At 34.5% G+C, this 12,455-nt stretch overlaps 2 long non-coding RNA genes across 2 annotated transcripts; one reads left to right on the top strand and one right to left on the bottom strand.

Annotated features, from left to right (window-relative positions):
• On the top strand, positions 1-580 carry LOC124434381. Its single transcript, XR_006944760.1, has 2 exons — positions 1-133; positions 358-580. It is a non-coding gene; the product is annotated as an uncharacterized LOC124434381 (long non-coding RNA).
• Positions 581-4,189: 3,609 nt separating this feature from the next.
• Positions 4,190-5,114, bottom strand: LOC124434188. Its single transcript, XR_006944709.1, has 2 exons — positions 4,865-5,114; positions 4,190-4,768 (listed from the first exon to the last, which is right to left on the bottom strand). It is a non-coding gene; the product is annotated as an uncharacterized LOC124434188 (long non-coding RNA).
• Between the last annotated feature and the right edge of the window lie 7,341 nt (positions 5,115-12,455).

The raw sequence follows: 12,455 nt of genomic DNA, 5'->3' as shown, positions 1-12,455 counted from the left end.
GGTCAAAAGTTAACTGAAAAAAACCTTTCGAAAAGCTCTGATAAATTGTATTGGCGTGGGATTGTCAGAATTACCTCATTGCTGGCATATTGTTCCAAAAAAATTCTCTAGAGCATCTGTGATTAATCTTCTGGTAAGCAAGAATGCAAAATTATGTGAGGCATGAAGATAGGTCCAGAGACAGATAATGGCCTTTATAGATATAAGCCATCCCTTCAGTGATTTGATTCTGCCTGTGATGTTTTTACCATCTTTTACCACTTTGATTCCCTGGATAAAGGACATTGCTTCTTTGAGAAAAGCAATGTGATTATTGCTGTTGCTTATTGCACTTCTTTGTTCTTTTGCTGATTTCAGTGTGGTACTATTGACGCAATCGAAAAGCGAATCATATTTGAAAAGCAACTCAGCTGTACCCAAGGCTGATGGTGGTAGTGCTCCAATTGATGAATATGTGCAAATCGATGCAGCAACGGTGTGGCTGAATATTTGTGCAGCATATTTAACTTGAAAATTAATCTGAAAATTAATGCAGCGACAGCGATGTAACGAAAATAACAATATATATATATTAATAGAAGCAAGAGGACAATTTTATTTCCTCACAACGGAATCAATACTTTAAATTATCTAATACATGACAAATATAAGGAACATATAGATAAGAGCATCTGGAAGTTAGCTACAATCATACAATATAAGAATTTTCCCAACACAATATGGCATTGGCATTAAATACAATTGCACAAGTTTGCAATTTCTCAATGAACATTTATCGAGTGTTCGAGATATGACTAAATTTGTCTGAATTCTAAAGCACCAAATCCAATGTCATACGATATATCTTTTTTAGTGTAGCCCGTCCGTTGATAAATTTCACATTGTTCCTTCTTGTTTCTGATTTAAAGACGTTCGTTAAGCGCTTCTCCGCTTCCGTTCTTTACAAATAAATAAATACGAATAACCTTGACCACACGGCCACGGCACAGCATTTCTCATACAGGTCTCGATAGAATTGTACACATTGGTTGTACATGAAAAAGCATAAAAATATGTTGATTGTATGTTCCCATTAAAGCACAGCTTTGATTTGGTCGTCTCAGGATAAATATTTCAACTTTTCAAGTATTAACGCCAAGATTTTCGAGTTGTACATTGCTACCCTTATTTAGTGTAGCAAGTTTATCTTGCTGCCAACATGGCGGAGTAGCGCATGCGCATTAAAATTTGGGACCGCATTTTTCGCTAAGTGGCCCTTCTGTATGTTATCTATTCTGTGGCCCGACTAAACTGCGTAATGCCTGGCACTAAAAATGCACTAGTCATTGTTGCTAAGTAACGTTTAAAAATATGATAATTTTGCTAATAACGACGCAATTTGACAAATATTAATCTAATAGACTGTGGATTATTCCAAAAAGAGTCGCAGAATTTAAAATTTTCGCAAATTCAATTTTAAAGAAAACAAATTTTTCATATTTGGGAAAATATTTGGTCGGGCTGGGCCCGACCAGCCAGACCGCTATCTACGCCACTGATTATGAGTGCAAACGTATTTAAATCTGCATTCACTTACATTATGGACCATGATGTATATATGGTGTATGCAAAAAGAAATGAAAAAAGCTCGTCCTGCATACGTCAAATCTGTGAGAAAATAGCTACAATTTACGCAGTTTGATCTGGCTGAAAAAGTGGACGAGAAAACTGTTTGTTTATGTCGCCACTGATATGTTTCAAAATGACAGAAGATAGAGGACGATATGTACTGTTTGTTCACATTAAACTGCACTTGAATAAAAGCTTGAATTCTAATGACAATTTTATTGAGACTTGTTTTTAAATTGTTCAAATGAAATATTTCATATTACAATGGGGAATCCAGCGATATTCAAAATAAAATCTAGCTGCTCAATTAAGTACCTTAAAAAATAATAAAATTTAGTATCTAAATAGCAAAATTTTAATAATTGTGTTGCCTCTAAGGTATTTGGAAATGAGAACAAACCCGTACACACTTTAGTAATTTTATTTTCACGTACCCTTGATTCACTACTAACATTTGAATATAACAGGAAACATTTCCAACTAAGAGGGTTTGCTTTTAAAAAGTTGATGTGGCTTTTCATGGTGTGCAAGTTATGTCATGGCTGCCATTTTGAATAATTTTAACGAAGCATTTTTCCTTATTTACAACGCAAATGTCATCCAACATGGCAAAAATTCCATTGTTCTCTCTTTCTCAAGGGAGTGGTTGCACACCACCTATTGCATGAAAAATATTTAACTAACAAAATAGTAATCTTGCGATTGTTGTTTCAACTTTATCCACAATTTCACATAATGAATTATTTTCTTCTTTAGTCTTCCATCAATGTTTCATTTTGAATTGCGTCAGTGGAATTCAATTTTTCTGGATCATGGCGTTCATTCATATCAAACATTTCTAACATTTTCGAAACTTTTGTTCATTAAAACATGTGTTTACATGTATCGCTATCAAACTAAACATTGTAACCTGTACCATGATTTAGAGCACCAATTCTCTTGATGTTGCGGGATATTTTACCCAAAGAAGTTAAAGATCTTAAGCGGGGAGGGAGTATTCCAGGGGCAGTGGGGACGGAACACTGATAGTTAAGGGGGCTATATTTATAAATTCATATGTTGTAATCCGTAAACACAATTTATTCTAACAGAAACTAATAAAGTAAAACATGCATATATAAAGAATACCCCCCCCCCAATCATCGATGTTCCGCCGCCTTTGTGAAGGGGTAAGAAAGTAAGGCAGTTGCCTATTGTGAAATTCGTACAGTAATATGAGTTAGATTTTAAACTGTAAAAATACTAGACAGAAAACTTATAAGTTCCTTGATTCTAATGTTTTGCGGTTCGCAGTCCAGTTAGTACTAAATTTATCAAGATGATATTTTGCCCAACTTCTTGATTTTGCGTAACCTAAACGAACATCATCCAACTTTACATTATCTGGACTATATTTTTTGCCTAACTTGAGCCAAATGAACCAATGATGGCAGTTGCTAATATAGTAGTCAATGTGTTAGGCATTTAAGGCAACTTAATCGCGTGTACTTTTAAAAATCAATTCGTGACTTTTCGACTTGCGTTCGCAAGATGCAATTGAACGTGTCTATTGGATAATTATAACAGCTGTTGTAAATTATTTATGCCACCCAATGTTTTTAATTAAATTTTAGCACAGTAAAAAATATGAGCGGCAAAACACGCTCTTTGTGACAAGAACAAAGCTCGCAGTGAATTGATATATGTATATTAAACTGGATATAGCATCCACCACAAATCATAAAACACACAGCACCACCAAAAACATGCATGAAATGCAAGCTGAAAGTTTACTTATTTGGTCACAGCCACTGTGTCACGTCCCACATTATACTTTACTTGTTTCACAGAAACCTTTTCTTGCCATATTCTTTTTACACATTTGTGACACGGATGAAAAATTGTCGAATGGACTTAAACTTTCGAGTGATTTGGAGTAATATTCGTGTACAAGAAACTGAAGGAAGTAAAAAATATGGCTTTAATTAATTACTTTCAATCATCCTTTATATTGTTAGAGCGTGCGCATGAACTACAAGCGTATGACACCTTTTGAATATTCATGAAGCGATACAGGTGACAAGGATAAAAGGCCTTTATTACAATTTATTTGGATTATTAATACTGAGTATTCCCATAATCCCATCCCCAAGCGAAGGTCAAGAATTTTCTGAACCGGAATAAACTGAAACAAAATGCAGCCTTAGTGCCCATAACTCCATTTTAATTTTCATTCCATTTTCGTCATGTAATTTTACTACATGAATCAATCCTATGGATGCCTGACAACCTTGTCAATGTGAGACAAGTACGCTATTTTGACTTGTACAGGCTAAACGAAAAACTAGACGTTTAACTACGCTAAACAAAAACAATGTTGATAAAACCAGACATATACTATCACCTCCGGCTTTTCAACTATATATCAATGCCAACGAAGCATATTTCAGTCGTATGAATCGCAAGTTTTGTCACTCCTAAAGATGGCAATAGGTTTAGTGGAGTCGGGTATTTAGTAAATTGGTTTCTATGAAATTGTATTATATACATCCTCAAGAACTTTGCATGTATCCAATCATTTCAAGTAACTAAATACTGTATGTATCATTCTTAATGAAAATTGACATAATTTTTTATTTCAATAGCTGTATATTACTAACATGGAGCAGATGAAAAGACAATTTTTATCGCAGTTTTCTATAAATACTAAGAATTGTTTAGATAATTATATCGATACAGACAGTTAAGATGTCTAAAAATGTTCACACTCATTTACCGCCTTTGCAACTGCCCGCTATGTGACAAATAAAATGGCGTTCATCGGAACACGGCACATCATTATGTATTCCTCCTGTATAAAATGGATCTGATGCAATCATCTCGACACAATCTTCATTGCCACCTAAATTACCGGGTTGCATGTTTCCCCAGTAAAAGAAATCTTGAATATGACCATCGATTTTGTAGAATTTTGAGCCGAGGCCTGGAGCCGTCTTGAACAATCCGATAAAAGTCTTATTGATGCCTTTTTTACTCATTATTGAATAGAGGTAGTCATTGTTTGCCTTTGAGAAGGGAACTGCAAGGTCAGCACCTTTATCCAGACAATACTGTCTTGCATTAAGCCACCTAGCCGTGTGATTACTGAAATAATAACAATTTCCATTGACACATTCCCAACCTGTAAAATGATTCAAATTGTTTTCAATATTTCACTGTGAAACCTATTTTATATTCTGGCAAATTCTGGCGCGGTTAAGCATTTAAGACCACTTACCATTTACCTGACTCCAAGGACAAGTGAGCACAAACAGCAGTAACTGTACTTTCACGTTGTTTTCATTTTCTCCATGATGTATCTTCAACTTGACTGGAGAGTACTACCTATTACATATGCAATCTATTTATCTTTAGTTATCTTTAAATTTCCTCTCCTAAACAAGATGCAATCTTACTATATTCTGTTTTCTTGAGCATCCTATTCTGTCAAGCTGTATGTGTGTGTATGAGATGAATTCTAAAGCGGCTCGATATTTAGAAACATCGCATCTGACGATTAAACATTCATAGGTTTATCTAGTGACGTCTTGCAAAGCAGGTGTTTCCAGTGTAGCTCTTTATTGGATTGGGAGTTTTGCATTGTCATATAATCGTTTAGAGTTCTTCAATGCTAAAAAAAAGGATTGACTGAAAATAGTGAATTATAATGCAGACGAGATTATTCCAGATTCATTATACAGTAACAGAGAAGCTTTTCTTAGACAGGGAGGACTGTATTAGGAGAGGACAAAGATACACATATTATTATACACGCGACGCAATTATTTGCATAAGGTCAGAACTAATAACAATACGATAAGTTTGTAAAAAATGAGAAGCAAATTACACAAAATTTAATTGGTTTGGTTTTCGGACAGCTGAACTGCAACTTGAAATAATTCAAGCTTACATTAGTGGAGACCAAATTGCGCGGGACAGACTACATTGCAACTGCATGAAAGATTTGAATCAAGAGTTATTACCTATATTGGGAAGCTACATTGGAATACCTAGTTTATCGTTATAAATCTACTTCACAAATACGCAGACACATATTGGGTAAGGAAATGAAAACAAAGTTGACGTAGGAAAGATAATAGATGAAAGATGCCTATAAGTTTTGACTTCATTTTATAACTTGCACGTTAAGAAGTGAAAGCATAAGTACAAGAAAAAAGATGTTTCAAGTAATGATATTTTTACCTAAGCTTTCTGTTTGTTATAAGAAGTCTTTTATTGGTTAATATGAGAAGAAGTGTTTTTCAGTTTCAAATGTTGAATTAAGGGATGAAGGGACTCGTTTTCGGAATACTTTTGTTTTAAATTAGCTATTATTATGACTTCAGAGTAAGTTAAATCTGCCTAAGGTAAATTTTATTCTCTTGACAAAAATGATAAAGTTAAAATGAGGATGCCAAACTTTTCCGGACGCTTTAACCATTAACCCTTTACTAGGTAGTTTTGCCAAATGGCAACAATTTCAGCAAACGAAATTTTTACAAACTTTTCAAAAAATTTGCCTAGTAAAAGTGTCAGTTTAATATGACACGGTGTCTACGTGCTATGTACGTGATTGCTGAGGTCTGGAATCAATTACAGATGTGGCTGTGAGCAAGTTTAGTTTAGTCAACAAGCATGACAACAATTGAATCTTTGTGAAGCGAGATTGCTTAAAGCGGTTGCCTTTTGTCATTTAAGTCATGTTTTTTGAACGGTCGTCTCCATTAGGATGAAGCAATTCCCTTTTCAAAGGCCTTGTAGAGTTTTTATTAAGTGGCCCTCCTATCTAAAAGACCACTATATATATACGTTATAAGCGGAAGTAATATTCAACAGGAAGTGACGTCTACACATCTTCCATTTTTAAATAATATAAAGAATAACAAATTAATAATAAATATTTATACCTATATAACTATACAAAATGTATCTTTCAAAAGTTTTCTAAGTTCAATATATTTGGGGGGAGGCTACTAATTCTTCCTGAAAGTGTTCGAATTACCTTCAATTCCTGTTCATTGTCCAAACTACTTGAATATTCATTCACTTTGTTCTTATCACTGAAACTCAGCTTTCTTCTTTCGTTAAACTCACTGTTTTCCCTCAGACTGCTCCGTCCTAAATATATATGATCTTGGTTTATCAGTTTTTCCCACAACCACAGCTGGTGATTTTATATCTTTTACCCAAACCTTTTCATCAGGACTCATGTCTGGAAGAACTGAAGCTCTGTGACGACAATTAAAGTTTCCTGCTTGACGTCGTTTGTAACTTTCTTCGTCTCTTTTCCATTTTTCCGTATCAGCAAGCTTTGGAGTTAACTTTTCGGATATTACTGGTAGATTAGAACGTAACTTCCTCCCCATTAATAATTCTGCTGGTGAGTACCCGTTCTGCAATGGTGATGATCTGTATGGAAGTAAACCTGAATAAGGATCTTTGGATTTTATGATTAAGTTCTTTGCAGTTTTTACAGCTCTTTCTGCTTCTCCATTACTTTGAGGATAGCGAGGACTACTTGTTAAATGTGTAAATCCCCATTCTTCAGCAAATTTGGAAAAAACAGCTGCAGCATACTGAGGACCATTATCCGACACAACTGTTTCTGGTATACAATGACGGGAAAATATGGATTGCATAAGACTGATAACATCTTCCGCAGTTGTGCTTTTTTTCAAAGGAGCAATTTCAAGATATCTAGAATAATAATCTACTACAAGCACAGAATTTTTCCGCTATGTTCAAACAAGTCTGTAGCAACTTACTGCCACGGTTGTTGAGGAAAACACGTTGTTAGTAAGGGCTCTGCATGATTTTCTCTGTATTTACAACAAATGGAACAATCAGTAACGATGTTTTCAATGTGCTTACTTAGTCCAGGCCACCAAACAGATTCTCTTGCTCTTTCACGACACTTACGGATGCCTTGATGGCCAGCATGAATCATTTCTAGAATATCTAAACGTAGCGATGAAGGAATTATCAAGCGGGAGTCTTTCATTAACATTCATTTCTGCATTGTAATTGTTGCTCTTTCAAAGTAATAAGGTAACAAGGTACTAGTAATTCGATTTCGGTCCGGCCAACCTTCCGAACAAAATTCAACAAGTTTCGTACAAACTGGATCTTCTTGTGGATTTATCGGTTTAACATTGTACAGAAACGCAACGTCATCTTAGAGAATACATTGCAAAGATGGCTACTCTGCAGTAATTAGATTATCAATTCTGACATGACAATTGAATAGTCTTGTATATAATATCACAAAGTTTGTGAGCAATTGTGAATATTTGTTGATCTAAAATCCAAAAGAGTTTCGACGAATTTATATCAATGGCGCAGCCATCCAACATGTTTACTCATGCTATTTAAACGTGCACAATCGTGGCTTGGAAAGATGCAAAAACCTCACTTAAACATGAGTTAGTTATTGCAACAGTTGTAAAAATAAGAGAAAGCTGAATGAGCAAGGAAAAAAAAAAAATTCGGTAGCTAAAAAATCCACATGAATCAGCTTTAAGGAGAGCAAAATGCTTGCTGTTGCAGTATAACTTGTTTAGTTTGTCGGATGACTTAAGCTGGTTGGCGGGCAATATCACAGGAATCACTGAAACACAAGGTCTTAATGGAAGTCATACCAACAATACAATTATGATCGTTATAGCAAAATACTTTAATTATAATAGAATCAATCTTAAAACGCACTAAACCTTCCACATCATTTTGGGTGATGATTTGAGAAACAAATTATGGAAGACTAACTAACAACAACTAAAAATTTCAGGTAATTTGTTCGATTTAAAAACGTATAAGACAATATTAGCCCGTACAGTTTCCATTGTATTTTGGTGACTTGCATGTTTGGTTCTCTGGTACTTCGCCTTATACTTCCTGAGGATAAAATTTACCTTCGGTAAATCAAATGCATTCACAATCTTTCGAGCAATCATGGATGCGATAACAAATAATTTATAACAAAACTATTTCATCGATATATTTGAACATTTGAAACTGACAACACTAGCTCTCATTTCAACCAATAAAAAAGCTATTCTGATGAACAAACACCATAGAAAGCTTGGATAAAAATATCTTTGTTAACAACATCTGTTTTTCTTGTAATTTCAATTTCATCTCTTGACGTGCAACTACGTCAAAATTAATGCATCTTTCGTGCTGCCTTTCTTACGTCAACTTTACTTTGTATTTGTGGAATAGATTGATCATCAAGATCTCGCATATTCCAAGCTTTAGTTCAGCTTCAATGCTTCCAACGGCAATATTGTTTGTCTGAGCGTGCTTTCTTCTGATGTAGCTAGATGGCCCTTCAAGTCGCATCAGTATATATGCCTACAGCTGTCCGAAAACCAAATCAATTTCGTGTTACTTATTTCTATTTTTTCCTTATAACCTTATTGTATTGATTTTGTTTGTAGCAATATACAAATAATTGAATTGTGTGACTTCGAAGGATATTTATATGTAAGTGTTCCATCTCCCAGTGCAGTCCTCAGACTAACTGTGTAAGAAAAGCTTGTCTATCACAGTATAATGAAAGCAGGAATAATCTTGTCTGCATTATCCTTTATTGCTTTCTGTTGAAGAACGACTGAAGCATTTCAATACCTTGAGGAGGTCAAGCCACTTGTCCATGCCACAAAGACGTGGCAAGCATGGAGAACAACATTATGTCAAAGACCTGTTTTGAATGGCGCCACTAGATTTGCGTATATGAATACACAATCATGCGAGCCGATGTTTTTATAAATTGAGGTTTGACTTCTGTTTAGAAATCATTCCATGCACACACGTACAGCTGGATAGAATCAAGAGTTCAAGAAAACATAACTGAGAAAGTTGGTGAGGAAAACGGAAAGGTAGACAATGTCTTATTTAGGGTAGGAAATTTAACTTAACGTACAACAGAATCGGAGATTCTAACTATTTTTTTGTCAAGCTCAGAATAACAGCTTTCCCAACCATTTGGGATTTGCAATGTACCATATAATACACGTGTTTAATATTAGTGAAGTTTGAGATGTTCTAGGTTCCAATTTCCTTCTTAAAAAAGAGTTTCGTTGTCTTCCTTTTGTTATTTGTGCAATTTGAATGCCAAAAAATTCAATATTGTTGAATTTCTCTTCGGATGCATGAATGTATAGAGGGTCAAGCAAGGCTCAAATGAGTCGTCGCTTTTACACAGGCGTCAGGGCAAAATGACCCACAATTACAATCGATTGCAGCATGTCTACGAAGGTATACCAGCTCAAAAGATTGAAAAAGATTTCGTGCTTTACCTTCAAATTTGATTCATTTTACAATGAAGGAACCTTATAAAAGGCACCAATGCAGTCAGACAAATTTCTTTTTGTTCATTGCATTTCTTAATTGGCGTCATGTACTCCACGTGTTTCGTCTGAACGCTACATCATTACAGACATTTTAACACAAACTGAGGATTTAGGAGGCACAAAGATACGTTATACGCAACTTAAGCAATCAATAAGGAAGACTGAAATATTAGGATTCAGTAAAAATACAGGATGCACGCGCTTGAACAAATATAGAGAAAACTTGAAGAACTAGGATACACTTGAAGAATAGAATAAATTAACTTGAACAACGAATTCGGACACAATGAAGATAAATAGAGTACCCAAGTAATAACATTTTCCTTTTTTTCAAGACATATCATTCAGAATATGAAAAACAACGTGAATATAATGTTACTGCTGTTTGTGCTTACCTCGGCTTGTAGTCAGGTAAATGGTAAGTTCACGTAAATGCTCAACGCCAGTATGTAAAAACAGAGTAGCAGAGAAATATTCAACACAGTTATAATTCTTTTACAGCCTGGGAATGTGTACATGGAAACTGTTACTACTTCAGTGATTACAAGACTACCTGGCTTGAAGCAAGGAAGTTTTGTATTAGTGAAGGTGCCGATCTTGCAGTTCCCTTCTCAAAGGCAAACAATGATTACCTTTTTAACGAAATGCAAAAAAAAGCGATTGAAAAGGCTTTTATTGGTTGGTTCAAGACGGCTCCAGGCCTCGACTCAAAATTCTACACTACCAACGGTCATCTTCCAGTTTTCACCAACTGGGCGAGCGGCCAACCCAGTAATAGCAATGGCAATGAAGATTGTGGCGAGATTGCTATAGATCATTATAGTTCTTATGCAGATGGAGTACATAACGATCTGCCATGTTCATATAAACGTCATTTTATTTGTCAAATAGCTGGAAGTTGCAAAGCCGGTAAATAAGTGTGAACATTTTTTATAAATATTTTAAACTGTCTAATTCACGACTATATGGAAAACCTTAAAAGAAGTTTGATTTTTGTAGTAACTGTAAGTCAGTGAAATGTGTTGAAATAAAAATCGATTTCCTCAATTGTGATTATGATTGTAAACATTCTTAAAACTCGCTTAACTTGAAATACTTGCCCAAAAATTTTTTGTTAATACATCTGATGCAATGACTTTGAATCCCAACTACAAGATACCTGACGTCACCAAAATACTAATGGTAAGCAGCCATCTTGAATAAATCCAAAGCTTACGATGTGTACGGCTAAACCGTGCCTCATGAGCGTTGGTATACACACTAAAAGAGTTGATAGTCTTTCATAGTTTTTAAAATATGTGATAGGATTGGGTTTTTTAACTATCTTTTAACTTATTTTGATCGACTGTCTCTTCTTTTGCCAAATTTTAATTTATTAAAGAACAGAGTAAACAATACGACATTCAACAGTGCGTAGAAAACAGTTCCATCGAGCCATTTGGTTGCCACGTCACGTGACCATTTATGCCTCTAGGTGTTGTATCTTAACTTCGTCGAGGAAAAATGTCCCTCAACGTAATAATATATTTATCACTACACAGAAATTGAAAAGTAAATGTGACAAAATGTCCATTTTCTGTTTGATAGTGGTACACGTGACCACATTTTACTGTAAACATGAACTGGCAAAGATGTTAAAACAGTTTGATGTGAATAAACGCTACTATTTAAAAAAAATTTAATAACAATGACGCGATTCAAAAGCTTTCATCAAAGGAAGATTTAATGGGAAAATAAAAATGAAACAATAGCTATCTGAAATTTTGTACAAAAAATACAATAACGCTGCCATCTAGAAATTTTATCTGATATATCAATATCAGTGGCAGGATCTAGGGTGCATCAATCAAAATAAGTTATTAAAGCTCGTTTGGGGTTTAAAAAATACCTTCGATACCAGAAGTTTAGAAAAATTTTATTATTCAGAAATTGAAATATTCAGTTTTATTTTTAAGGTATTTTGTATTTAAAATTGAGCATCTGTAATTTATTTTGACTAACACTGTATCCGTCATTGTAATATGAAATATTTAATCCAAAAACGTTCACAGACTTGTACATAAATAAAGTTATGAGCATCATCCAAATTGGCATAAATCAGAGTATATTTTACGTAAATTTCTCTTCTGAATCTAAGTTTTATGATTATGTACAGCATTGCCTAACAATGACAATTTTGCATCAACTTTTCTAATCAAGTGCTTCAGGCTATACCTTGCCATGTCTAAGAAGCGTAGAACCATATGCCAGTATTTTCAACCTTCATTCTACGATAGGACTGACTAAAACACTTTATCAAAAAACATTAAAAACCAAGCTCATATTACTGTTATAAGAATTCATGGCTTTAAATTATTGCAGTTTCCTGTGGTCTTGGCATGGAGTAACGAATTGAATTTACAGCATGGCAAACCAATTGAAATTTTTGTTTCAAGCCCAATCTGTTATGCAAGGGATTACTATAACAGCAGAGATATA

The sequence above is a fragment of the Xenia sp. Carnegie-2017 genome, unplaced genomic scaffold, assembly GCF_021976095.1.
Source record: "Xenia sp. Carnegie-2017 unplaced genomic scaffold, XeniaSp_v1 HiC_scaffold_14, whole genome shotgun sequence".
In the NCBI taxonomy this organism is placed as follows: domain Eukaryota; kingdom Metazoa; phylum Cnidaria; class Anthozoa; order Malacalcyonacea; family Xeniidae; genus Xenia; species Xenia sp. Carnegie-2017.
The sequence above is the reverse complement of the archived record's forward strand: the minus strand, read 5'-3'. Positions and strand labels throughout refer to the sequence as shown.